This window comes from Helianthus annuus, chromosome 5 (genome assembly GCF_002127325.2).
Source record: "Helianthus annuus cultivar XRQ/B chromosome 5, HanXRQr2.0-SUNRISE, whole genome shotgun sequence".
NCBI lineage: Eukaryota > Viridiplantae > Streptophyta > Magnoliopsida > Asterales > Asteraceae > Helianthus > Helianthus annuus.
Genome location: NC_035437.2, coordinates 46,880,619 through 46,890,828, shown reverse-complemented (window position 1 = coordinate 46,890,828; position 10,210 = coordinate 46,880,619). Strand labels below are relative to the sequence as shown.

The 10,210-nt window shown below is 37.9% G+C and overlaps 1 long non-coding RNA gene across 6 annotated transcripts; it reads left to right on the top strand.

The window, feature by feature from the left end:
- The first annotated feature begins 4,739 nt into the window (after positions 1-4,739).
- Positions 4,740-9,301, top strand: LOC110940582. Of its 6 annotated transcripts, none has more exons than XR_004893803.1 (12): positions 4,740-4,873; positions 4,962-5,144; positions 5,271-5,351; positions 5,508-5,587; positions 5,725-5,851; positions 6,050-6,152; positions 6,319-6,402; positions 6,483-6,614; positions 7,287-7,833; positions 8,043-8,118; positions 8,455-8,563; positions 8,646-9,301. It is a non-coding gene; the product is annotated as an uncharacterized LOC110940582 (long non-coding RNA). The 6 variants fall into 6 exon arrangements; XR_004893802.1 differs by having other exon boundaries at positions 5,439-5,587; XR_002593317.2 differs by having other exon boundaries at positions 4,962-5,351; positions 5,439-5,587; positions 8,694-8,731; positions 8,916-9,273.
- Positions 9,302-10,210: the final 909 nt, after the last annotated feature.

The window sequence follows — 10,210 nt, the reverse complement described above, 5'->3', positions numbered from 1 at the left end:
TTAAACAACTCAAGGAACTTACCGTATTGCTCTTTGTTCTTCTGTTTCTTCAGCCTGCCTGGATAAGGTACTGGTGGAGTGTAATCTTTGACCGGCTCCTGGACTTGTGCTGTACTTTCTGGGCGTAGCCTGGCTTGCACCTCGTCCGGTGTGTCAGTCGGGACCGCTTCAGTGATCGGCGATGAGTCCGATATGACGGGTCCGGTAGTTTTTCCACTCCTGGTCATGATCGCATTCACATGCCCGCCCGGGTTTGGTTCTGTATTACCTGGAAGACTGCCTGGGGGCCTTTTGGACATCATCTGCGCTAGCTGACCAACCTGATTCTCGATATTCTGAATCGAGGCTTTCTAACTCCTCATTTCTCCCTCGTTAGCTAGAAAACGATCTTCGCTTTGTTGGTATCGTTTTTCGGAGCTAGAGAGAAGCTGAGCCATCATATCCTCCAGCTTGGAATTAGACTGAGGGGCCTGCTGCTGGGAGCTACTCCCAATGCCCTGATTCTGGTACGAATATGGACGCTGCTGGTAAGGTTGGTTGTACTGCTGGTACTGCTGACCCTGCTGAGGCGCTGGAGCACGCTGAGTGAACCCCAATGGGTTCTGATTTCCTGTGTTCGCTCGCCACCCAAAATTTGGGTGATTTCTCCAAACGGGATTATAGGTGTTACTGTACGGGTTGTTCTGCGGCCTCACTTGATTACTCACGAAATCTACTTCTTCGTGGCCCTTATATACGACTCCCTGAAAACATGCCCCAGGCTCGTGTGACACTCCGCACTGGTCACATACCGAGCCAGCATGCGCAATCATCTGGGACCTATCGAATCTCGATGCAAGAGCCGAGATTTGTGCAGTAATGGCCGTGTAGTCGTCTACAGCATGAACTCCTGTGCAAGATGATGATGATGATGCCCGACCTCTATCTCCTTCCCGACGCGAGCTGGATTTCAACGCAGCTTTTTCTATAATATCATACGCTTCAGTCGGCGTCTTAGTTCCTAGATCGCCTCCCGCGTTCACGTCTAATCGCTCCTGCTTATTATAACTGAGCCCCTGATAGAACGTCAAAACCAGCTGTCGCTTAGAGAAGCCATGATGTGGCACATCAATCAACAAATCCTTGAATCTCTCCCAAGCCGCATGCAACGACTCGCCCTCGTCCTGGCGAAAGGAAACAATCTGATTCCGTAGCTTGTTCGTTTTCTCAGGTGGAAAATATTTCTGCATAAACTGCTCCGCCAACTGATTCCAGGTCCTGATGGACCCGGCAGGAAGTGACATAAGCCAAGCTCTAGCTTTGTCACGTAACGAAAACGGAAACAACCTCAACCGAATCGCATCCTCCGAAACACCTGTAATCCTAAATGTCGAACAGACAGCGAGAAAAGCAGCGATATGCCTCCCAGGATCTTCATGCTCACGTCCGTCAAACTGTACAGAATTCTTCATACTCGGCTCCAGGCCTGCCCTTCCAGGCTGATTTGTTTCATTCAAAGGTCGGTCGTCGTCCGCCATGACGACTCTCTCCTCGTCCCCTGAGCTTTCGTCTTCAGAGATAATCATCGGCTCGTCGATTGCATTTGTAATGCGTTGTGCAATGACAAGTGACCTTTCGCGCAGCCTCTTACTTCTTCTAAGATTATGCGCTGGTTCGTCAGTCGGCTCAGCAATAGCGGGCGCGGGAGTTGAGGACATCAACCTGCAAACAAAAAACTGACACAGTGAATATTTTATTAATATAATAATGCTGTTTTTTGCTGTTTTTTTTTTTTTTTGAAAAGAAACAGAATATTATTTTAAGTGGGCTGAAAATTTTATAAAAATCCGAAAATGGGACGAAATTTTTATAAAAATTAAAGCAATGAAAATAATCGAATCGGCTAGTGTAAAAACGATTTTTTAGAGCCGAAAATTCAACGAATAAATGAACAAATAAATCCGGATTAGATCAAATAAAATAGAATAAAAATTTACAAGTGTACAAAAGAATCATGAAAATGAATAAATTGAATTAAAAGCACGAAATATTAACAAATAAATAAATAATCACGAAAATATACACAAATATTAACAAGTATATACACCGATAACACAATGACTCGGGTCGCTCCTAAAACTCGCCATTTCCCCGGAAACGGCTTAAAAAACTTGACGTGTGCGTATATATACATAATTTTGCAATGAAATTACACACGGTTCGGTTTTAAATTTATAAAAGTGATAATTACTTTTACATCAAAACACACACGAAAGAGGCAAGTCTACCCCGTCATATATGTAGTAAAGTATCGGTAAGAACCAAGTATTGATCCAAGGAAATGGGCGGAGGAATAATACTAGACCTTTGTCACTAAACTACCGGTAAAAACATAAGTTGTTTGATTTTATAAAAACTAAAGTAAGCGTAAACAAATACATCATAAAAACATAATAGATAATAGATAAAAAGCCTTGCTTAATACACAACCACAGCATGTCAACTAAGTCGGTTTTGGCACTAGAAGCATTTGGTCAATTTTCCAATTTAAGACAATTAGTATCCCTTTCGGGAATCCTAACATGACAATCATTCGGAAAGCTAAAACGATAAACACACTTTAACCACCTAAAATTGTTCTTTAACGTGCAATTAATAAATGTCTATGAAAATCTCCTAAAAATGAGTTAGTCATCCGTTAGGAGTTTTCTAACCGCACTTAATCAAGGAAAGCAACACCGATAAACACAATGCAACCACCGAGACAAGCATAAACTAGATTAAATCACAACCGAGTTCATTTTACAAATCTTGCATAATAATTCACCAAGATAGCAATTTTGGCCTAAACTACTAACTAAGCTAACAAATCATGGTAAGAATTTATAATGACACCATCTAACTCGTTAAGGTCCTTACGTGACCGAAAGCTCTCTTGATTAACAATAATTACATTTTATTAAATCACTAACCATCTCTAGTATCATGATGCATACATTTAAACCAAGCTAAACTAGTTAACCAAGTTCAAAGTTTACTAATAAAAGATTAATTAAGCTTCATTTTTCAACTATCTTAACTAACCAAGCATCAATCATCCAACATAATTACTTATAATCAAGAAATCAATATCAATAACAAGGTTGCAAACTAATCATCAAAGATTAACATAGAAAATACTTCCAAATGTCATTACAGACAAAGATTAACACACTAATGGTTATAATCAAGCAAGAGATTGTTATGTTTTTGCCCAAAGGCTACAATAATACATAAACATTAACCTAAATGCTTGAAAGATTAACAAAATCATGGAAAGATTAGAAAACCAAACCATAAACAAGCATGAGATTAAGAATCCGGATAGTAATGGAGCTAAACGGCACAATGTGGCTTGAATCCGGGTCAAAAGCAAAGCCTCCGGAGCCTGTAAGATCGCCTGTGAAGCTCCCAAAATTCCAGAATTACGAACAGAATGTTTCTGTTCTGTTTTTATATTTTTTCGATCTCGCACGGTCGTTCTTCCTGTGGCACGACCGTGCACTTTAAGCAATTATTGGGGATGGTCCACCATACTGCATGACGTCATCAGATCGTTGACCAGATTCAATATCGCACGACCGTTCTTCATACGGCACGGTCATTCATTACCGGGTTCTTGTTGCACGCCTGGTCGCACTGGTCGTTCAGTTCCGAGGTTGGCTGGATCATCGGATTCGCACGGGGTGCAAGATCTGGAACGACCGTGCATTCCCGGGTTGGCCTTCAATGCCCTGCACGCGGAGTTGCACCCTCGTTCACTGCCGGGCCTTTCATGATTTATCGGAGATGCACGGTCGTGCATCAGGTCGCACGACCGTTCCACACGCCCAGGTCAGTTTTCTAACAGAAGGTTCGCAGCTTCGTCGTTTTGTCCGGAAAGTCCTCGTTTTCGCTATCATCTTGTCTGGTATGCTGTTTTAGGCCTGTAAACAAAAGTGTAGATAATTAAGTATCCGAATGACGGTTTTACGGCCGAAAACGCATAAAATAGGGGTAAAACGGGGGATTAAAATATGTGTAAATTAGCAAATATCAGTGACATAACGTGCAACGTTTTGAAACACTAAGTACAAAAATCATCAACTTTAAAGACAAATGACATAACATGGTATAAAGACAAAGGACAAAACTTTCAATTCACTCAGGTTTATAAATAAGTTGGCATGGTTAAAACATAAGTGCGTAAAAAATAAAAAAATAGTATATAAGTTTAGAACATTAAAGTACTAATATTTAAAAAAAGAATACTATTCTTTTTTGGTTAAACATGTTTGTCTGTGTGTCAACTTGCATATACACTTGTCGTGTTCGGGTCCGTGTCGGATTCAACCTACCAATCCACCAACACGACCCGTTTAATAGCGGTTACTTTTTAGACGTAGGAAAAGCAATTGACTTCACGAATGTTAACATTGCTTAATTGTTTATGTACTTAGTTGTATACTTTGTCATTCTTTGAATACCTAACTGTAACTTATCTATACTACTTTAATAAGGATATAGGAAGGACAGAATGGTAATTGAACAATGTGTTGAAAACACCCTCAATGCACAATGTACAAGTCTTAAGGCATAAAGAAACACAATACTTTTACCCTTCACCCGGATCCATCAAGAGCCGTCCATTTTCTTTCACTTTTTCACACGGATCATAATCTGACGGCTGTTTTTGTGTTCACACGGATCCACCTTTCCCATTCCTTCTCTCTCACAACTCAGATGTCTCGCAAAACTCCAGATCCTCTCTCTCTCTCTCTCTCTCTCTCTCTCTCTCTCTCTCTCTCGCTCTACGACTCAAGAACATCATGCCAGATCTCTCATCAGATGCCGTTTCATGACAAGATCGTTGAAGGTCTGCAACCTTTGTTCTAGGAATCTTGAAAATCTTTCGTTATTACAATTTTCTGTAATCATTGTGACCACTACCGGTTGTAATGCAGTGGTTCCGACACCTGAGCTCTGGTGGAGGAGACTAGGGTTTCGGCGAAGATAAAGCCATCGGAGGCTGAACCACCGGTGCAGGTATCATCTTCATCATCTAAACTATCATTGTTGGGAACATGGATGCCGTTTATTGTTTACAATTAGATCCATTGGCCACTATTGAACCATCTTTCTTCAAGGTGAGAACAAGTTTATCCTATAACTTCTTATTTTTGTTCCACCAAACATTCTATTTTTGTTCCAGCAAACATTCTTATACTTGTAAATTGGAGGTTGAAAACCCAATTAATTGAGATGTACGATAGATTACGGGTCGGAGCGGTTGCAGGCGGAACATATCCAGCAATTGGAGTGGATACAACCTGGTTAAGAAACAGGGCTCGAAGGTAGTAATATAACAATGCAGATTTATATGTTTATCTTTTATTTCACTCTGAATGATATGATTTATAATGTTTTATTTTCACTTGTAGGCAGTATACCTTCCATAAAATGGTCTGGTGTAGATGGAGAGGATAATGTTTTAATTATTGATTTGCTAGGACCGAGTCTTGAGGACCTGTTTGTGTACTGTGGGAGGAAATTTCAATTGAAAACAATCTTGATGTTGGCTGATTAAAGGGTAAGTTGTGTATACACCATATTTGAACATTGTACCTCTTTTATATGGATGTCACCTTCCAGGTGGATTTATGGTTTTTCACAATTTAGATCTCATAGTTTCAATACTTGCTGATTATTTTTCTTCTATGTGTTTAGAATTTCGAATATATACCCTACAAGAGTAAGAATTTGAAGACTCGAGCCATTAATGCTGAAAGACCATTGATGGGGAATGAAATGTAAAGAAGCACTTACAAATTTTGGCTTTGATACTGCCTATAAGGTATTTTCTTTTATGTCCTTCGTTTTCATGTCATTGTTATATTTTAATGCTTCTTATATTGTGGTGCATATGTGTTGTATACCACTTGTTTGATGAATTATCTGTGATAGGTTTGATTGGATTTGTGTTATAGAGATACGTTTTTATAGAGGTTGAAATGAAATGAAATTCAAATTTAAGTTATTTTGCGTTCTACAGCGAAAGAAAGAGCTGCATTTTCCAGAATTTGCGGGCCCACTCAAGGTTAGGGAAGGCGGAATTCTCTGAGACAGATTTCGCCATTTCTCACTATGCTGGCAAGGTAAGTCATATATCATAGTGTTTAGGTTACCAACACAATACACGTCTTCATAATATTCAATCGTATTTCTTCAAATGCAGGTCAGTTATCAAACATATTCGTTCTTGGATAAAAACCGTGATTATTTTGTTGATCACTGTAATCTAATGTCTTCGTCAAAGTGTAGTTTTATTGCTGGTCTTTTCCCAGCATTGCTGAAGAATCTTCTAGATTTTCATACAAATTCTCTTCAGTGGCATCTAGATTTAAGGTATGGTTATTTATTTAGGATACGAAGTTTTTTAGACATAGTTTTGTAATATTTTTGTTTTTTTTTCTTCATGGTTATAGCAACAACTGCAAGCTCTTATGGATACGCTCAGCTCAACAGAGCCTCATTACGTCCGCTGTGTAAAGCCAAACTCAGTTAATCGACCTCAAAAGTTTGAAAATCAGAGTGTGTTACATGAGCTACCTTATCGGGTCAGTGACATCTTATCCCTTTTCAATTTTTATTGTGTATTGCCGTTAAACGGCTGCGTCTTTACACCCGTTTGCAACCGTAAACGCCCCGCTAAGCGGCTGCAAACGGCTGCATTTTTTGCACCTGTTTCCTGCCGCGTTTGCAGCCGTTTAACGGTGCCTTTACGGCTGCAAACGCAGCAGCAAATGGGTGTAAAAATGGAGCCTTTTGCTGCTGCGTTTGCAGCCGTACTGACGATCGAAATCGGAGTTTCGGTGTAATCGGTTCATTTCCGGTTTGTTTCAGATAGGTTTTTGAACACAGCCAGAAAACCTTTTTTATTATATTTTTTACTGTTCGAACACATCAAACTCAGATCCAAACACTTGTAACTCAGATCTAACACGAGATGATGTTTCGAAATTTAAAACGATGATAAAACAAACTGTCTGTAATGATAATTTTTTTTCGAAGTTATCAAAACATGACACGAAACTAACCAAAATTCATTAACACATGTTCGAACACATAAAAAAACACACTGAAATAGACCGAAATGACCGAAAATCTCAAATGACACCGAAACAATTCGAAAGTCAATCGAATCAGTTCGAACCAGGATGTACATAATGAAAATGTTAAACAATCAAAGTAGAAGATGTCTGAATATTGATATTTTATGTAATTTTTAGATAAAGGAGGATGTTGAGACTCAAGGGAAATTCATGAATTCGTTAATACGAGAGGTCAACAATGTGATTTATCCGGAAATAGAAGATATGGCGGCTTATGTGAACTAGCTAGATGATGAACTCAGCTTTCTGTTATCATATGAGCTAAAACAGGAAATTTTGACCTGTTTATGAATAAATGGGTCCATTCGGGTTATGTTTTTCCTTAAACGGGTTAGTTGGGTAAAATAGTTAGCTTAAAACATAGGTTGGATGGATCAAGATAAAATACATACATTTTAATCAAATTAAAACATTATTTTTATCTATTAATCATGGTTCTACTTTACTATATAAAGACCTATTGACCATTGTTGCATGTAATGCTTATTGGATATTCCAGTCCGTGGCTGAAGTGGCACAGGATGTGTGGGAACATTACGACCACAAATTTGGGACCGATTATTCTGGACTCTTCAGGTCTCTATCAAATGTTAATTATAATGTTCGAATGGCTGCTGCTGACGCACTAGCTGCTGTATTAGATGAGTACCCAGATACATTACAGGTGATTACAATATTTTTAATAGCATTTAATCAGCCATCTCTTAAAAGGAATTTTGTAATGTTTTTTTTTTATTTTTTAGTTCTTTTATAACGGTTCTTGGAAAATAGGGGTGTATCAGATTTGTTAATGGTTGCTCATACAGGTCGAAATTAATGGATTGAATATGATTACAGAAACTTATATAATGAATTAATGATGTATGTTAACAGTTGGAAACAGTGTGTTTTTGCCATAGAAGATGTGGTGGCTTTTGTGAACTGGCTGGATGATGAACTCGGCTTTCTTGTAAGTTTATCATATGAGCTAAAGCAGGAAATTTTGACCCGTTTATGAATAAATGGATCCATTCGGGTTATGTTTTTCCTCAAACGGGTCAGTTGAGTAAAATAGTTGGCTTAAAACAGGATGGATGGATCAAGATTGCCATCATAAAAATACATACATTTTAATCAAATTAAAACATATATCTATAGAATCGAAGAACGTGTTTGCAGGGCTGCTCTTATATAGACTATAAAAAGTTAAAGCATAACACACATCATTGCACTTCTTATATCTTCTAAAATTTTAAATGAACCTACTTGAATTGTAATTTACATGATCTGTTTGATTTGATTTCAGATTGATAGTGCGAGGAACGATAGAATTCTTCTTGAAACGCTTCAGATTATAGCAAGATCGCAAGTAAGCATTGATGGCATAACGAATCAATCGGACATGGTTGCAGCAGGTCAGACTTTTTGCTTGATCTCATTTAGGTTTTATGCCTACTTTTAAAGTTTGAAAAGGTTAAACGGGGATTGGCTATTTAGGTCTGGAACCGATAGATATTTCAATCATGTTAGTTCCCATTGCTGCAGGAGGCATCATTGGTAACAATTTTTTATTTTTTTATAAGGTATGTTTCTTGGTAAGGCATTTGGCTACAACTAATGCTGGGTTTTAAAAAGTGCGCCTCCTTAGGCGCGTCAAGGTGCAAGCCTTTGCGCCTTTAGTAGCCTGAGGCGCACTTTTTACAAAATGCGCAAATTTGCAGAAAAGAATCGTTCGAGTACATGACTCACTTTTACGATTTTCCTCAGTTATGCTATACGTTGTGCCTTTACGTCTACGTGACCCTTAAGACAGATTCCACGATTGCAGTCAAGGATGTTGCAGACGTGCTGACTGGTTTGACAACAACCTCTAATGACTACAGCCTGACAACAACACCGATCTACACATTACCACCAACAATGTTGTCGTCTAGGGAAATTCAGATTGTTGTGAAGCTTGTTTTGCAAGTGAGTTTACAAAGTATGCGGAAGGCAATTATTAAATTTACGAGTTCTTAGAAAGGTTTGAGTAGGTGTTTGTGGTATCGTTTGGTAGGATGTTTGCTTTAGATTTGTAATTGGTGGTTTTGATGAAATTAAATTCGTGTTGGTGATGGATTATTATTTTAAATGATGAACTGTTTAAAATATTTGTTTCATTTGATGGGTGAATGGATTTTTTCTTTGGCTGGCAAAAAAAAGAATTATGTGAAGAAGACAAGTATAAAAGTCAAACTTGCACAGTTGACACTGCAAAGCACATTTTGAAATGTCTTCCCAAACAAATGTCTTATAATATAAAGAGTATAAAAGGTGGTTGTGAGTGGAGGAGAGAGAAAATGTTACTGTTCATCTGTATATTTGAAAAAACACTGTTCACCCCCCTATAATTTTTTAATATATTTTGAAAGTGGTTGTGAGTGGAAGAGAGAGAAAAGGCAATGATATAGGTATAAAAGAATATTATTTAATTGAAAAGGAGAGAGAAAATGTAGTGTTTTTTAGTGTAATTTAGAGTGAAAATATGGTGGAATAGATGTGAATGCTCTTAATTCATTTTAATCGAATAGTTGAAAAAAGAAAAAAAAGGATAAAAACAAGTTTTATGCTTTGAAATATCTAACCGTGCACGTCTTTATAAAATGTGAAGTTTAATTAATTCAGTTCTTCATAAACTCAAAAGGTTAGTGTTATTTTTGAGTTAAAGGATGAAAACGTGGCTAATTATTACTCGAGTCCGAAGATTATATGCACATTTCACACGTTTACCTTGTTCCATGTTGCATCTTTTTGCATAGCCTTTTAGATATATATGTTGCTAATTTTCGAAGGCCCACAATACACATATAACATAATGCTTAATAATTTGAGGATTTTTTTTTTTAAATTATTCTATCGCCAATGTTTATAACATATATAATTAATCACCGAGATACAAGAAAGTCATTATCCGGTAGCAATAACAGTCAATCAGGAAAAGATACAAAAAACTCCCTATATTTTTTAAGAAGAATGGTGTCGGACCATGTGGATGAGCTAACCGAGATGTGTAAGGCTAATGA